The sequence below is a fragment of the Acomys minous genome (assembly GCF_964271855.1).
Source record: "Acomys minous genome assembly, chromosome: 5".
NCBI lineage: Eukaryota > Metazoa > Chordata > Mammalia > Rodentia > Muridae > Acomys > Acomys minous.
This window is the reverse complement of record NC_140494.1, coordinates 102,244,764-102,260,152: the sequence shown is the minus strand read 5'-3', so window position 1 is coordinate 102,260,152 and position 15,389 is coordinate 102,244,764. Positions and strand designations below refer to the sequence as shown.

Here is a 15,389-nt window from a genome sequence, read left to right as displayed (position 1 = left end):
CCGAGCCACCCACGTGACCAGGGGTGATAATTAGTTCTTCCACTTCTCCACACTGAGGATTTAAAGACTGTCTTCTATGAGCACTAATATGATACCCACTGGCCTCTCCTGGGCAGAGACCAAGCACAGATTGCCCTTCATTACCTGAGAGTCTATTGCTTGTAATTCATCCACTCCCTGCTACTAATTTCTTCGTGCAAACAACAGAGTCAACTCTGGACAAGTTAAGTCGGGTAGGAATTTAGTAAGAGAATAATGAATGCTGTGTGGCTCACGGAACAGACAAGAAGATTAGAGAATTACTCTCGGGCAGGATCAGTGGAATGTAAGGCCCAGCGAGAATTTCTGGATCTGTGCATGAGCAACGTGCCTCTGACAGTGAACGCTGGGCAGACCTCAGCAGGAGGCATGCCATCATTGCCGTCCGACTTTGTAGTCATGTCCGTGAATTCTGAGGCCTATATTTGCTGCCTGTCCCCTCTGAAGGAGCCAGAGAGGGGGCTCAGCAGTTAAGAGTGCTTCCTGCTCTTACAGATGCCCCAAGTTTGATTCCCAGCACCCATATTGTAGCTCCAAACTATAACTGCAGTTCCAGGGAGCTGATGCCCTCTTGTAACCTCTATGGGCTCCTGCAGATGTGAAATAGATACACTGAGACAGACAGAGAGAAAAAGAAGGAGGGAGGGAGGGAGAGAGAGGGGGGGAGGGAGGGAGGGAGAGAGGGAGCGAGGGAGAGAGAGAGAGAGAGAGAGAGAGAGAGAGAGAGAGGACGAGAGGATGAGAATAAGCACACACAAGCTGCCATGCCTGCATCTGTATCTTAGTCTAGTACTTAAGACATAAAATGACAGGTTCGTGCTATTTTCTCTGTTCTACTTTTCAAGGAACACAGAAAGACTATGTTCTCTTCACTGTTTGAGCTTCTTTCAGCTGCTTGCTTCTCATGTGTTTTGGGTCATCCCTTCTCCCCTCAAGGCCCTAATCAGAAGCATATTCAGATATAGATAGGCCAAGCTGACTTGGGCCATCCACTACAATGCCTGTTCCCCAGTAGTTTTTATATAAATCCCTTGGTGGATTTAGTCATCAAATATCTTTGAGCCCTTGTGATAATGCCAGAACTATTAGGCACTTAAAAAAAGGAGCTGTGGGGGCTGGTGGCATGGCACAGCAGACACAGGTGCATGCCACCAAGCCTGAAGACACGTGCCTACATGGTGAGAAGAGAAAACCGACTCCCGAAAGCTCCCTTTGTGCCTTCACGTGTGCCACGGCACCCACACCCACAACATAAGTGAGTATAATATAATTTTAAAGTAACTTCAGTGGCACTTATGCTTGACAGCAAGAGGGAATGGTGGATGAAAAGAGGGCGTGTGTAGTAAATGTACACTAAAGTGCATAGTGTGTACAGTGCGCAGTCACTGAACTAGCCATAGTGATACGTGAGCAGAGCATTGGCACTGTCCTCACCCTTTCCTCTCCCAATAACATACATCACCTTTTCCTAAAACACTGACCAAACACATAGCCTAGTGTAGTTAGCGCGCAGTGAAGTGCGGCGCCTTAGGAAATCCAGGGTCTGTACTGAATCAGTAGGGCTTTAGTTGCCTGAAAAAGTCCACCAGTTTGTTTTGGAGAAGGCATTTCTCTTCCTTTGACTGGACCTGCTGCTGGTGGCGGTGTTACTCTTGAATCAGCTGCCCAACTCGATTTCCTGTACCCTGACTTCCAACACGGTCACCCCTAGTTTGGTTCCCTGAGCCCCTCCTCTCTGGTTTCCCGCCTTGTGTTGCTTAGACATGAAGTTGCTCTCCTTGGCTTAGACAGCGAGGAAAGCAACTCATCTCTGGTTGATGCATGAAGGGCCGTGATGGCGGGAGGAGGGTCCCCTAGGGCAGCAGGGTTACCTGGTGAGCCAGTTGTTTTCTCCACATCTGTTTGGTTGTGGCTGGTCATTTAACTAGCAGAACTCCCCGAGGACAGTCCAGAAATTTACAGTCTGTTTTCCTACCCCAGAATAAAACGTCTAAGGGTACAGAAAGAGCCATCCATACTTTAGTGTCCTGAGTATTTCTAATAAGTGTAAGAGTTCAGTAATTGCCTACAGCCTTGACTGATTGCTCAGACACCCTCTTCCTTGATGTGTCCTGCTGGGTGGAGCCTCCTTGCTATGGCCACTTATGGTAAATAACTGGCTAGTATGGAACTGAGCCGCCCGACGTAGGCTGCATGGTTATTTACTTTGTGAAACAACCAAGGAAGAAAATTCTCTGTTCTCTAATTCTCGGCCTTTGAGCATCCCAGTATTTGCTCTGCTGGTCAATAGGCCTATTCTTCAGAGCTCTCCTCTGTGCCTTGTCTCCTCGTGGCTCATGGAGCAGTGGTGTGCTGTTTCACCGTAAGTCGAGTGTGTGCTGCAGGTGGCTGGGAACATGTCTTCTCCTGGCCGGCCATATTTCAGGACCTGGATTCTTCTGCCTCACCAGGAGAACTTCTAGGAATTGACTCTAGATCCTAGCCAGGGTTCAGGGGACGTCTTAGTTTATTTACTGAACATTTGCTATGAACCAAGCGCACTGAACCAGAACTGGGGCGCAAGGACAAACAGCAGTGCCTGAGAGGCTTCCTTTAGGGCCGAGCTGGCTGTGTTTTCCCAGATCTTTCCTCCTTGTATGCTCCTTTTCTGCTCTGATCTATTTCATACCTTCATCCACTCTTGTGGCTCTAAACGCCACCTGTGCTGTGGCAACTGCCACATTCACCACCCTGGCCTGCCCCTCAATTACAGGCGAGTGTTTCCAGTTCGTCTGCTTGACATCTCGCCTAGATGTTGGAGCTTAGTGTGTCTGAAATCAAACTTTGGATGTGTTCCCTCCCACACTTGCTCTTCCTCCACACATCTGCCCCTCTGCCTGCTCCTTACTCCCCGCTCCTGCCCCGAGCTCTTGGGAGAGCTATGGAGTCACCACAATTTTGTTGTCCTTAGCCTTTACCTAGACCCTCTGGGTTCTTTCCCTTTTAAAGTTAGATTTTCACCAGCTCTCCATAGATGGCTTCTAATTTCTGTCCGCTGCTGTGTTCTCAAGTCCAAACCTGCACACTGTCTTACCTCTATGTCCCATTACAGCAGCCTAGCAACCTGGCTGTGGACACACCCTGGTGACATAAACTCAGGTTTATATATTTCAAACAACAGAAGCAGGAGCCTCCTGCTGGTGAGCAGCACATCTACTTCACTGTCCCCTCAGGCTCTCGCACCCACCCAGTTTGGACTGCACCCCGCAGGTTACCTGGGTGACTTTTTCTCTTGCTGTCAACCTCCTTTGAGAGTCTTCTCAGCACGCCCTAGCTAAAGTGGCACAAATCAGCTTCCTGTAATTCCCTCAGCTACTTTTGGTTTTGCTTGTCTGTTAGCAACACTTGACTTGCATGATGTTGTCTGTCCATGTGTCTGTCTGTCCCTCCATCCTTCCCACACTGCTGTTAACTGGGCAGAAGAAGAGACATTTCCTGCTTGGTGCCTTCCTCTCTCAGGGCCTAGAACGTCACCTGGCAGTGTAGCTCAGTAAGTGACTGTCTCACAGAGCATGAGAAGACGGTTGGGTGAAGGAAAAGACCACTCTTTCCTAGAAAACGGTTTGTGTTAAGCTGCTGAAAGTGTGTGGGGGGGGGGGCGGGAGATTCTGCATGGTGTTTCCACAAACTAGTGAAGAGTAGACTGTGGAAAGCAGTGGAAGTCATGGGGTAAGAGGGGCCAGGCTGGGCTGCTCAGCACTTGGCGGTCCTTTTTCTTATCGCAGGAGGAAACAAGTTTGATGTGTGTGGGAGTCGGTTCAAAGGTTCTAGTTACAAGGAGGGGCTGAGACCTGGAGAGTGGGTTCCTACTGGAGACTGTAGGAAAGGAGGCTGTGCATTGGACGCTGCCGTTCTTTTTAGAGGAGATCCATGTTACGCTAAATTGTGGAATTTAATCCTCGGAAAACACATTGCACATTTCTGCTTGTTTTGGGGAATTTAAAGTCAAGATTCCTCTAGGGGAATGTAAACATCATTGGGCAGTGGGAGCCTCCACATTCACCGCCCTGGCACGTACGTGGTTTCTGCTTTGCCCTTTGGAGGTGCCTGTCACACCACTTCTGCTCACCGGTCTCCCTTTATCTTGTGTTTGCTTCCTCTCGCCAGCTCCTCTGAGGGATTGGATTTAACTTGTTTCTTTAGCACTCAGCTAATATGTAGCCCTCTGTTTAGTTTTAAAGAGAGAAGAAAAGGACAAAAGGAGTCAACTTCCTTTTGGGTGTCAACTTGTCATATATCTTTGACATATGGTGCAGTGGCATCTTGTTTTTTGAACACAGTAGGGGGAAGTTAGTGAACTGATCTGGGGTGTCTTTTTTAGACCTTAAAATTTCATATTTTATCAAAAGAGTTTTCAGAGCCAAGACTCCAGACGACAGTGGGCTGGTGGACAGAGGAATGTCACTGTCGGGGACCAGGGGTGAAGCCAGGAGCAGCTTCCTTAAGCTTTTCTTTGCTTTCACTCCCCTCAAAAACTAGTCCCTCACTTTGCATCCTGAGAGATCCTCAATCTGTCCAGGGAAGGCTTCTCCATAATGTCCAGGGTTCTGCGGCCAGTTCCTCGAGTGCTCGCTTAGTTGTCACCAGTGGTATGCTTTGTGAAGTCCAGAGAGTGCTTTTTCCTGCTAGCGGCTAATGGCTTTTCCTAGCCGGGTTGATTGTATCTCCCTGTGATTGTGAGAGAGGGCAGCATGCTGTATTTGGACACCACCCCGATGAAGGACCGTTTTGTCTCCAGTGCTGGAGGAATCCTAGCGCACTGTGTCTGTTACCTCATATTCCTTCCACACAGAGGACCTGCTGTTGTGAAGAGCATTCCTGCCCTGGACACGGGTCTCCTGGGGTTCTCCACATTGCCAAGCTCCATCATCCTCCGTCAGGGTGGTGACACAGCACCGCTCACATTCAGCTAGGAGTCTGATGAGAGACAAAAGGGGCTTTCTCCTCCCAGCTCCTCGGGAGACCCTCTGAAACGTTAGCTTTCCCTGAGGCTTGCAGGCTTTGTCATTCTAGTCAACCAGGCCTTGGTTTTGACTTCTTGCCTCTTTCTCAGCCCAGCAGGAGGTAGCTGCCTTCCTAATCTTGATGGCAGTTATAGATGAGTATTTCTGTATACCTGCAAAGGAGAGGGGGAGCGAGGCCTCCCAAGTCTCCTGGTGCTGGGGCATTGTTCTCTGAACTTTAGCTTTGGCCAGAGCAAGTAGCCAGCTGTATCTCTTCATTGTTGGTGGTGGGTTTTTTCCTTTCCCTTTTTAGAATGAAAAATAATATTTAAAAATACTAAGAATAATAAAACACTCATTCCCCATTCTGCAGAACTGATGAGAATTATTTTTTCACATTCTTTTTTACTGTACTTTTAATTAAAAGGAAATAATATTTTAGAAAAAGTGGGGTACTTTTTGCCTCTCTTCTCATCCTATTTCTTCTGGAAGTAGCCAGAGCAAGAATCTTTTTAAAGATTTATTTTATTTTATAAGTGTGTGTGTGTGTGTGTGTGTGTGTGTGTGTGTGTGTGTGCGCGCGCACGCGCGTACGTACAGGTGCCCACAGAGGCTAGAAATGTTCCTCAGATCCCCCAGGAGCAATTTTGAGCTTGAGTCCTCTGCAAAACTTGCAAAATTAGTAAGTGCTTGTAACTGTTGAGCCATTTTTCCAGCTCCTCATGTCATGTGTTGTGTGTTGATGTGTATCTTTGGTACACATTTCTTTAAAACCATCAACAAAATATAAAGTAGAATTTATACTTCTGTGTCAATGAAGTATCTTCCATGGTCTCTCACATTTCCACCTAGTCTTGCCAGTTTGTATTTTGTTGGAAACAGTATTAAACTTTAATGCCAACGTTATCAGTTTTTTTATTCTAAAGGCATGTGGTCAAATACGCCTTTAATTTCAGCATTCTGTAGGCAAAGGAAGGTGGATCTCTGTGAGTTCAAGGCCAGCCTTGAACTGAGTGAGTTCCAGGACAGCCAGGGCTACACAGAGAAGCCCTGTCTCAAAAAGAATTTTTTTGTATACTCTGAAAATGTATACACTGTGTTTCTATCAACACCCCTCCTCCGTGTCACTCCTCTTCAACTCTTCCCCCACCATATCTCCTTCCCAACCTCAAGTATTCCTCTGTGTGTGTGTGTGTGTGTGTGTGTGTGTGTGTGTGTGTGTGTGTGTTAACCATTAACTCCAGGTGGCATTGGTAGTGTGTCCCTGGACATAACACAGTCCACTGGAGCATGGAAACCTACCAGAGGCATGGAGGGCTGGATCCTTTAAGAAAACCGATGTTCCCCTTTGCAGTCAGCTAGGGTGTCATTTTGTGAGTCTCCCTCCCACCCTCAATGTGGTTGACTGGCTTGAGCCTGTGCTGGTCTTGCGCATGTGTCTGTGCCTGCTGCTTATTAATATCACACTAAAAGGGAGTCTTTTTCCTATCTGAAGATCACTTACGACACTCCTAAAGTTTGTGTGTGCTCTGTGGCTTTCACCTATGTGGAACTGATGTTTGTGTCACTTCACAGCGGACATGAGGGCTCCCCTTCCCTGCCATGCTGGCATGAACTGGGTGGTCTGGGATACTGTCTCTGTCCTGTGTCTTGCTTTTTATTTATGGCTCTATTTCAGATCCCTGATCTCGTCTATTGGTGTATTGAGGTATATTTATCCATTCTCGTCCCATTCCAACGTCACCCAAGGTTACACTGTCTTAGTTCCGAGCAAGGGCAAACCACTTCACCACCATTGTTTTTCAAATTGATTTAGTTCTTAGAGAACTGTTTGTGTCCCGCGTGGGCCTCAGAAGTGTTAAGTTTCACACACCCTGCTGTAACTAGGTTGTGAGTACCGTGGGTTGGTTGACCTCAGTGGGGAGACTCAGCATCCTGCCTTGCAGCCCGCCCTGTGTTAGCAGAGCAGCTGTGGAGCGCAGACGCCCCGTGTCCCTCACAAGTGCCTTTTCTTTCTCTCACAGATGTCTCACACAGTGTTGCTAAGTTCCTGTCTAGGTACTGTATTTTTGTTGCCCTTTCAAATGAGATCCCTTTTTCCCTTTGTAGTTGGTTATTGTTGGTGAACAGGAAGGCCACTGACAGTTCTGTATGCTCATTACCTGTCATCCTCAGAGGCATATGGACTAGTTCACACTGACTTTCTTGGGGATTTCTCTGTACACACTGATTTCCTCAAATAATTTTGTGCCTCTCAGTCCTCTCCCTGGAGTAGGAGCGCTAAAGGATGCTCTAAGTAGGATGCTTAAAATGACAGACAGGCTGGGGGTATAGCTCAAATGGTAGAACACTGTGTAGCACGTGTGATGGAGGCTGAGTTCAACCCTTAGAACCACCCAGATGGACAAGCAGCAAAAGGAGCCGTTTTATGGTGATCATGTCGCTGCGAAACACTTTACTATGAACCTGCCTGTTACTGGGTTGAGAGAGCTTCTCTTCTTGCTTTTCTAGGGTGCTTCTCTGGTCACTGAACAGCCCCCAGGTTCTATAGAATGCATTCTGTTTAACATTTTCTTCTTTCAGTCTGGAGTTTAACAATTTGTTTGCTCCGAACCATGTTTGCATTGTTCATGAACCATGTTCTGTAACAGTGTTCAACTAGTTACAGAATAAGAAATATCCTTCATAAGCAGGTAGGATTTAATTGCATGTTATTTGAGTTGTTTCCATTTATTTTCACATATGAAATTGACCTATAATAAGTTTCTGCTCTTCTGAGTCTGTAAATGTTGTACGAGCTTTGTACAGTGGGCTGGGTTGGTATTGTATTTTTCTATAAATGTTTTATTTAGCTTTAAGAGCTTATGTACGTCACAGTACCTCTTACAATCTGTGGGGTTTATGTCTTGGTTTCTACACTGCTTTATTTTCATCTTGGACAATTCTTCCACATGAAATCTGGTTGAAAATTTTAAACTTGAATCAAAAAGAACATCTTTCTTCTCATATGCTTATCCACCATGAAGGAGTTGGTTTCCCAGGCCACCACTGGTAGGGCTTTCCTGACAAAATTCCACTGTAGCTCTGTGATAATTCCTTATGGAGGTGGTCACAAAACAGCTGGCTTGGTGCTGTCTTCTCCGCATCACCGCCTAGAGAGACCCTGGCCATGTGAAAAGCACACTGTCAGTGTTTGTCACCTTTTACATTTCGAGTAATTTCACTTCTACCTTTCCTCTTTATCTTAATGGATCTTATTAAATGGTTATTTCATACATATCAGGATCCATTTTAAATTTAAGAAAATTGAGGTGTGTGTATGAGTGTGTGTATGTGTGTGTGTGTGTGTGTGTTGTGCACATGCTCAGGCAGAGGACACTGGGTGCCCTACACTACCACTTTGTGCCCTGCTCCCTTTGGAATAGACTCCCACTTTGCCTGGAGCTGGTAGTGAGCTAGCCCCCACAGGTCCTAGCCGCCACCCTCAGCAGTGCTGAGGTTAGACCAGCTTTTCACATGGATACCACTATGTGACTTCAGGCTGTTATGTTTGCCTTGCAAGCACTTTTAGCCACTGAGGCATTTTTCTAGCCCCACATTATTTCTTAAAAATCAGGTTTGTTGTGCTATAACTGACATAGAGTACCTTTTTTACCCTTTTTTAGTTTATATTTCTGCATTTTGACAGTCTCATTATGTAACCTCCCTCTAACACAACCAGAATCTAAAATTCTCGTCATCTGAACAGTGTCTCCTCATCAACTTTCCCCCGAGTCCGACCCTCTGTCAGCTCCTGCTTGTTTTCCGTGCTTGTTGTGACTTCTGTAGAATATGACACCAGTGGATTCTATATAGTCTGTAGCCCCTTGGATATCGGAATATTTATTAGGTTCACATGTAGCGGCAAAAACAATATGTGAGAAATAATATCACCCAGTGCCCTGTAGTTACAGTGTCCTGCTAAACTGTAGTTCAGCATCACAGCCAAGATCATAACTTTCACCAGGCCACTGATTTTGTTTGGATTTTCTAGCTTCTGCGTGCGTGTGTGCATGCGTGGGTGTTTGTGTGTGTCTGTGTCTGTGTGTCTGTGTGTCTCTGTTAGTTCTATGCATTTTACTATATACATCCATTCATTTAAGTACAGTTTGCTTCTGGATTTGCTCCAGATTGTATGTGGGGAGTGTGTGTGTGTGTGTGTGTGTGTTTGTGTTTTACAGGCAGGGATCCTATGCAAAACTGCTGGCTGTGGTGGTGAGCACTGGCAACGTCAGCCTGGGGAGGCTGGGCTGAGACTAGAGGATTGTAGTGGTTTGCTGTCCAGCCAGTATCACCTAATTGGTGAGCTCCATGTCAATGAGACTCAAGTTTGTCCACTTGACTCTATGATTACACACACACACACACACACACACACACACACGGAAGAAAATGGTTGAAGTAATGCTTGACATAGCCTTGGTTTGGCATATGGGTTAATCTTGTTTCATATACACTAGAAGGAATTGTATGTTCTGAGCTGTTGGTGATATTTGTAATGCCAGTTAGGTTAAGCCATTAGTACTATTTGAAACTATTAGTGGCTTTATCTATGCTTGTTTTGTCATTACCAACAAGGGTGTTAGTGTCTCCTGCAGGCGTGGATCCCAGCACCCTCAGCTTCACTAGTGCTTAAATTCAAGTTCGTTACTTACCAGTGAACGGTAAAATGCCTTTTATTTTTACTTTTGTTCTATCAGATGCTGTTTCATTTGTCATATGGTGCGTGCAAACGCATGCACATGCACATGCGCGTGCACACACACACACACACACACACACACACACACACTAGCCTGGGTTGTATCCCCTTGGTAACTTTGTCCATTTAACTCATGGAGTTTGGAGAGGTGATCACTACAAGGTGAACTTAAGAAGCCATTTTGGTTACAGCTCTGACTGTGTTGGCAGATATGTGTAGATTAAAAGAATTTTAACTGCTGTGTGGTAGTTGTGTGAATTCCATCATCACATCAATCACATTTCAGCCTTTAACTGGTAATCTGGGCAACCCTGAGCTAAAGAAATTGTGATTTGGACTGGTGTGGTGGCACATGCCTGTAATCCCAGCACTAGGGAGTTAGAGGTGGGAAGGTTATGAGTTCAAGGCCATCTTGAGTACCTTGTTCCTTCAGTGATACAAACGAGATAGAGAAAAGTTAGATGATGTGCTGTCTGTGAAGGTGACAGGAAGTAGTTAATGGGAGTCTGTTAAACTGAGACCCTTGAGGAAATCAGGTGGAAAGGTCTAGAGCTTACGCTAATCAAGAAAGGAAGCCCTGCCATGGAGGCAGTTGAACAGAGAGAGATCAAGTGACAGGACAACGCAGGTGTGTGTGGCAGATGTGAAATGAGGCACACTCACCCCACAACCACAGAGCATGGAGGCTGAGACCACAGGATCTTGAAGCTCAAGGCCACATGGACTACATGGTGAGACACTTCAAAACATGGGGAGAAGAGTAAAGGAGCCCTTGAAGACAAATCGGAAGGGGACATTTGAATGGCACTCGTTACTACAGGGAGCCACTGAGGTGGTCCAGCTAAGAGAGCCGATGGCCTGCAGTAAAGGTTGGGTTCTCAGTCCACCTGAGCTCCGAAGTGTCAGGCCAATGGACAGGCTCTAATTACATCTCTATAGTGTGCGGCAGATGATCTGTAAGGTTTCTTCTGCCTCCCACACGTGATGCTTATGTGCCTGAGGAAGGAAGAGTATCTGTGACCTTAATAAAGCTGTCAGTAAAGTGTGGATCCATTGTAGGTCATTAAGGGACCGTCTGTGCTGTGGTATGTGACTATGTATGTGTGTATGTGACTATGTATGTGGTATGTGACTATGGTACGGTGTCAGAGTGAAAGAAGGTATGTTGTATATACAGAAGATATATATAAAGACAGTATAAGGGACTAGAGAAATGGCTCAGCAGTTAAGAGCACTGTCTGCTCTTCCAGAGTTTCTGAGTTCAATTCCCAGCAACCACAGCCATCTATCCTGGAATCTGATGCCCGCTTCTGATATGCAGGTGTACATGCAGATAGAGCACTCTTATCTGTAAAATAAATAAATAAATCTTTTTTAAAGTAAGGTATGCTGTAGTGGAGATTAGAGAGGGGTAGCCTAGGAGCAAAGGAAACTTAACAAATGCCTTCTCATTACTTCAGCCAGTGGGCCACTGGGAATTTTTCATGTTTTACTTGTTACATTTAAAAAATATTATCTATTTTCATTTCATGTGCATTGGTGTTTTGCGTGTGTGCGTGCGTGCGTGCATGCGTGTGTGTGTGTGTGTGTGTGTGTGTGTGTGTGTGTGTGTGTGTGAGATCTCTTGGAACTGGAGTAATAAAATGTGTGTGTGTGTGTGTGTGTGTGTGTGTGTGTGAGAGAGAGAGAGAGAGAGAGAGAGAGAGAGAGAGAGAGAGAGAGAGAGAGAGAGATATCTTGGAACTGGAGTAATAAAGACAGTCATGAGCTGCCATGTGGGTGCACAGAATTGAACCCAAGTCTGTTGAAAGAGCAGCCAGTGCTCTTAACCTCTGAGCCACCTCTCCAGCCCCACATGTTACTCCCCCCCCCCCAAGACAGGGTTTCTCTGGGTAACATGGGCCCCGGCTGTCGTGGACTCACTCAGTAGACCAGGCTGGCCTCAAACTCATAGAGATCTGCCTGCCTCTGCCTCCCGAGTGCTGGGATTAAAGGAATGCACCTACTTTTTAAGGAGAGATCTTTACCAGGAACTTCTGAACACAAATGCACAGTCCATGGAATTTCACTCACTTAAGAAGCAAAACTTATACATATCAAATGCTTGTTAATAGCCAAATGAAGATCCTGGTCCGTAATTTATAATTTGAGAAGTTGATTTTGAGGAATCAGACACCATGCCAGTCGTCCAAGACCACAGCTCTGGGCAGATAGATATTGAGCAGATGCTGTCTGAGGCTCAGGCGCCCCAATGGAGACAGTGTTCGCTTTGGGTGGACTTCTGGGTAACAGAAAAAATACCCAGATTAAAAAGCTAGGAAGAAATTTGTTTCTAAAATGTACCAGGCTTTTATAACATGAAGGCAGTCTGTGTTGGAGCCGCCCTAAATTCATAGGAAGTCATAAGCCACTTAAGAAGAGGTTCCAGGTGTGAGCAACAGCCATACAAATCCTTCTGAAGAGCTGGAAGAGAAGAAATCGGCCTCCGCCCCAGGTTTGCCTCTAGAGTCAGACCACAGATGTGCCCTCCTTAGTAAGCCGGGGTGGAGTCGGGTGCCTACCTCAAGCAATGTGCGTAATGTTTGACCTCCAGACCATGATGCTGCCAAGCTCTTGACTCCAGGAACATTGCTTAAACTTAAGTCTGGTGGTTCTGAAGCTTCTTTCCAGGCTGTGCCCTCCTGTATCTACTACATCCATTTAGGCCCGACTGATCCTGGCAGAAGCTAAATCTCATCTGCAAGGGAATGTGGGAAATGTAGTTTTCAGCTTTTTCAACATGGTAGTATAGGAAGGCCTACCAGGAAGAGATTCAACATATACAGACAAAAATCATCTAGTTTATGTGTTGAAAGAAATTATGCTGGCTAAGACCGTTAATAAGAGTTACTTGAATTTATAAGGCACTTGAGGCAAGAGAGCTATAAATAGATTAATAAGACATTTACGAGAAAGAGGAATCAAACTGTGTTAATTGATTGGACAAAGGCAGTGGAAGAAAGATGACAGGGAGGAACCATACCGACTGTTGAGTTTTTGGCTAGAAAAAGGATAGTTTTCTGTACTGCTTCCTAAGACATGAAAGATGGGGAAGAAAAGATAGCTGGGGGTGGCCATGGGCCATTTCTGTACATGTTGAAATTAGGGAATGTATAGGACATTACGGTGTCCCAGCTGGAGCTCATTTAGTTTATAAATACACCTGCTCGTTTGCAGCAGTGAGGCTGTGCACACTGGGTATGGCCTAGCATACAGATAATGGTTATGCTTGAAACTGATTCATTTGTCTGCAGTGTCAAGTGAGTCTAGTAATACAAACGTCATCATTGTTAAGTTTTAGCTTGATATTTAAGCAGCCTCAGGCTTTATTATTATGTCTCTAATCCTATTGTTGAATTTTTTTTCCCTGGAAGGACTCATAGGGACTCTATTTCCTCTGTCCTTTCTTGTTTTAGAATGTTTTCTAGCTAAAATTATTGCTGAGCGGGATTGGGCGAGGGACAGCGGCCCTTGGCTGTTCTTCCTCAGCCAGTAGCTTGGTTGGTGATGGTGACACTCACCCCGCCCTCCTCCGGCCCCTGCAGCAGTTCACAATGCCCTTGACTTGTTAGGATTTTGTCTTTCCATTTACTGCTGCCTAGACCACTGTGCTTCTGGCGTCTTGTCTTCTTGCGGTGTGTTTGCTTTTAGACTGCGTTCTGCCTCTGCTTTGACTTCTTTCTTGTTCCTTCCCTGCGGTCCTTGCCCGCATGTGTGCTTCCGTGTCTGCGGTCTGTGTTGTTTATGTTTGGAAGCGGCCCTGTCTCAGGCTGCTGTGAGCTCTCCTTGGTTTGTGCTGCTTTTCTCCCTTCTAGGAGGAGTTTCGGGGCCGGTGTTGCTCTTGTTTCTACTTCTCTGTAGTCTGGAGGAGAAACATCTCTTTAAGTTGGAGGGGGGAGGTCAGCTGTTTAACCCCATGAGTCCCGCTGTCATTTTTTGAGTTTCAGTTGCAGGATCATGGTCGTCTCCGAGTGTGAGGGCACATGACGGGGGTGTGGGAAAGATTGCGGCGTGGAGACATCTGTAACCTCAAGTTCTGGTGGTTTTGTTCACTTGGCTTTCTGTGTCCTCTTGTGCTTGATTGCTTTGCCTTCACTGAAGCTCTGGCATCCTGATGTGGACAGACAGACAGACTTCTGATCTCTGGAGCATCTCTCCATCCTGGCTCTTCCTTAACCTGGCCGGCTCCCTCATCCCTGGCTCTGTGTTTAGTGAGGAAGGCTCTCTCTCTCTTTACCTTCTTTTGATCTGCTGACCCACACCCTACAGAGGTCTGAGCTCCGTTTGAAAGGGCTTCGGCCATGAGGTTGTACCCCCATTCTTGTGTTGCTGCTGCTGTTGCTGCTGTTGTTGCTGCTGCTGCTGTTGCTGCTGCTGCCACCGCAGTTTGGTTTTTGTTTCTTGCTTGTTTTAATCTTGGCTTAAGCACTGGGAGACAGTTCTGCAGGCCGCTGTGTCATACCAGCCCCTTCTCTGAGTCCCTCCCGAGGAGGCTTCAGTCTTGGGTTTTCTAAGGCATGTGTATGATTCGCTGCAAGCCCCAGGGCAGCAGGGGTCTAATGGGGATATTTGGTCTGTACATGAACAGAATGTACAGGAGGGTTACTCACCGCTTGCTCTATTTATGGCTGCCTTTCAGGTGCAAAGGGCAGGACTTAGCATCCTCCATTTGCTAACAAGGAAACAGATCCTGAGGACGGTTTGAGCTGCAAAATCATCCTCGTACTCACAACACAGACTTGGAAGTCAGGGCCTGTGTTATTTTTACTACACCCCACTTCTCCCCTCCATCTCTCAGCACAAAGTCTTACCGTGTCATTAGTGTTCCACTAACCTTATTATGACACCAGTTGTACTGAGTAGAAGGCAGAAGTAGTGTGGGAGAGCTGGGGCATAACGCTACGTGACTGTGGAGTTCTGATCCTTAATTAACTTTGGCGTATCTTAGTTATGGCAAAAATGATGGTGAATCCTTCCCCTTGTCTGGTATTCAGGAGACTGCCCAACACTCTCCATCGAATGAGACTTAATTCCTCCCAGGCTGGCAGTGCAGACAGAGTGTCCATGTAGGAATTAGTGATGGGATGCTTCGTCACTTCTGCAATCCACTGTCCTCTTACTGTGCTTTGCCTTTCATCCCCGCCCTGATGGCAGAATATCTTTATATATGATTGTCTTTTTCCAAGAGTAACTCCTTGATCCTTTCACAACTGTCTTATATTTAGTTGAGGCCAAGCTGGGACATTCAAATAAGGCTTCATTTGAAAGATCTGGATAATACCTGAAATACATATTGTTCTATAAATTATACCTTCTTGGAGCTTCCAGAAACTGCTTCCCTACTTTCCCCTGTATTAACCAAGAAACAGGTACTTAGTTAGGCATTTTCCTTTCTCAGTGGTAACACACACACACACACACACACACCACTCAGCCATCCAAGACAACCAGAGTTAGTTACACAGAGAGACCCTGCCTCCAAAAGAAAAACAAAACAAAGAAAAAACACAGTCTGTTGGGGTATTGGACTCTTCTCTGTTGCCTTTGTAGCACCCAATTCTTTATATTATTTTCTTTCTCAAAATATT

The 15,389-nt window shown here is 46.0% G+C and overlaps 1 protein-coding gene across 2 annotated transcripts in view; it reads left to right on the top strand.

The window, feature by feature from the left end:
• The window catches only part of TBCEL (tubulin folding cofactor E like), a 59,698-nt gene that overhangs the window by 40,060 nt on the left and 4,249 nt on the right, over window positions 1–15,389 (top strand). The gene's annotated exons all lie outside the window — the stretch shown is intronic.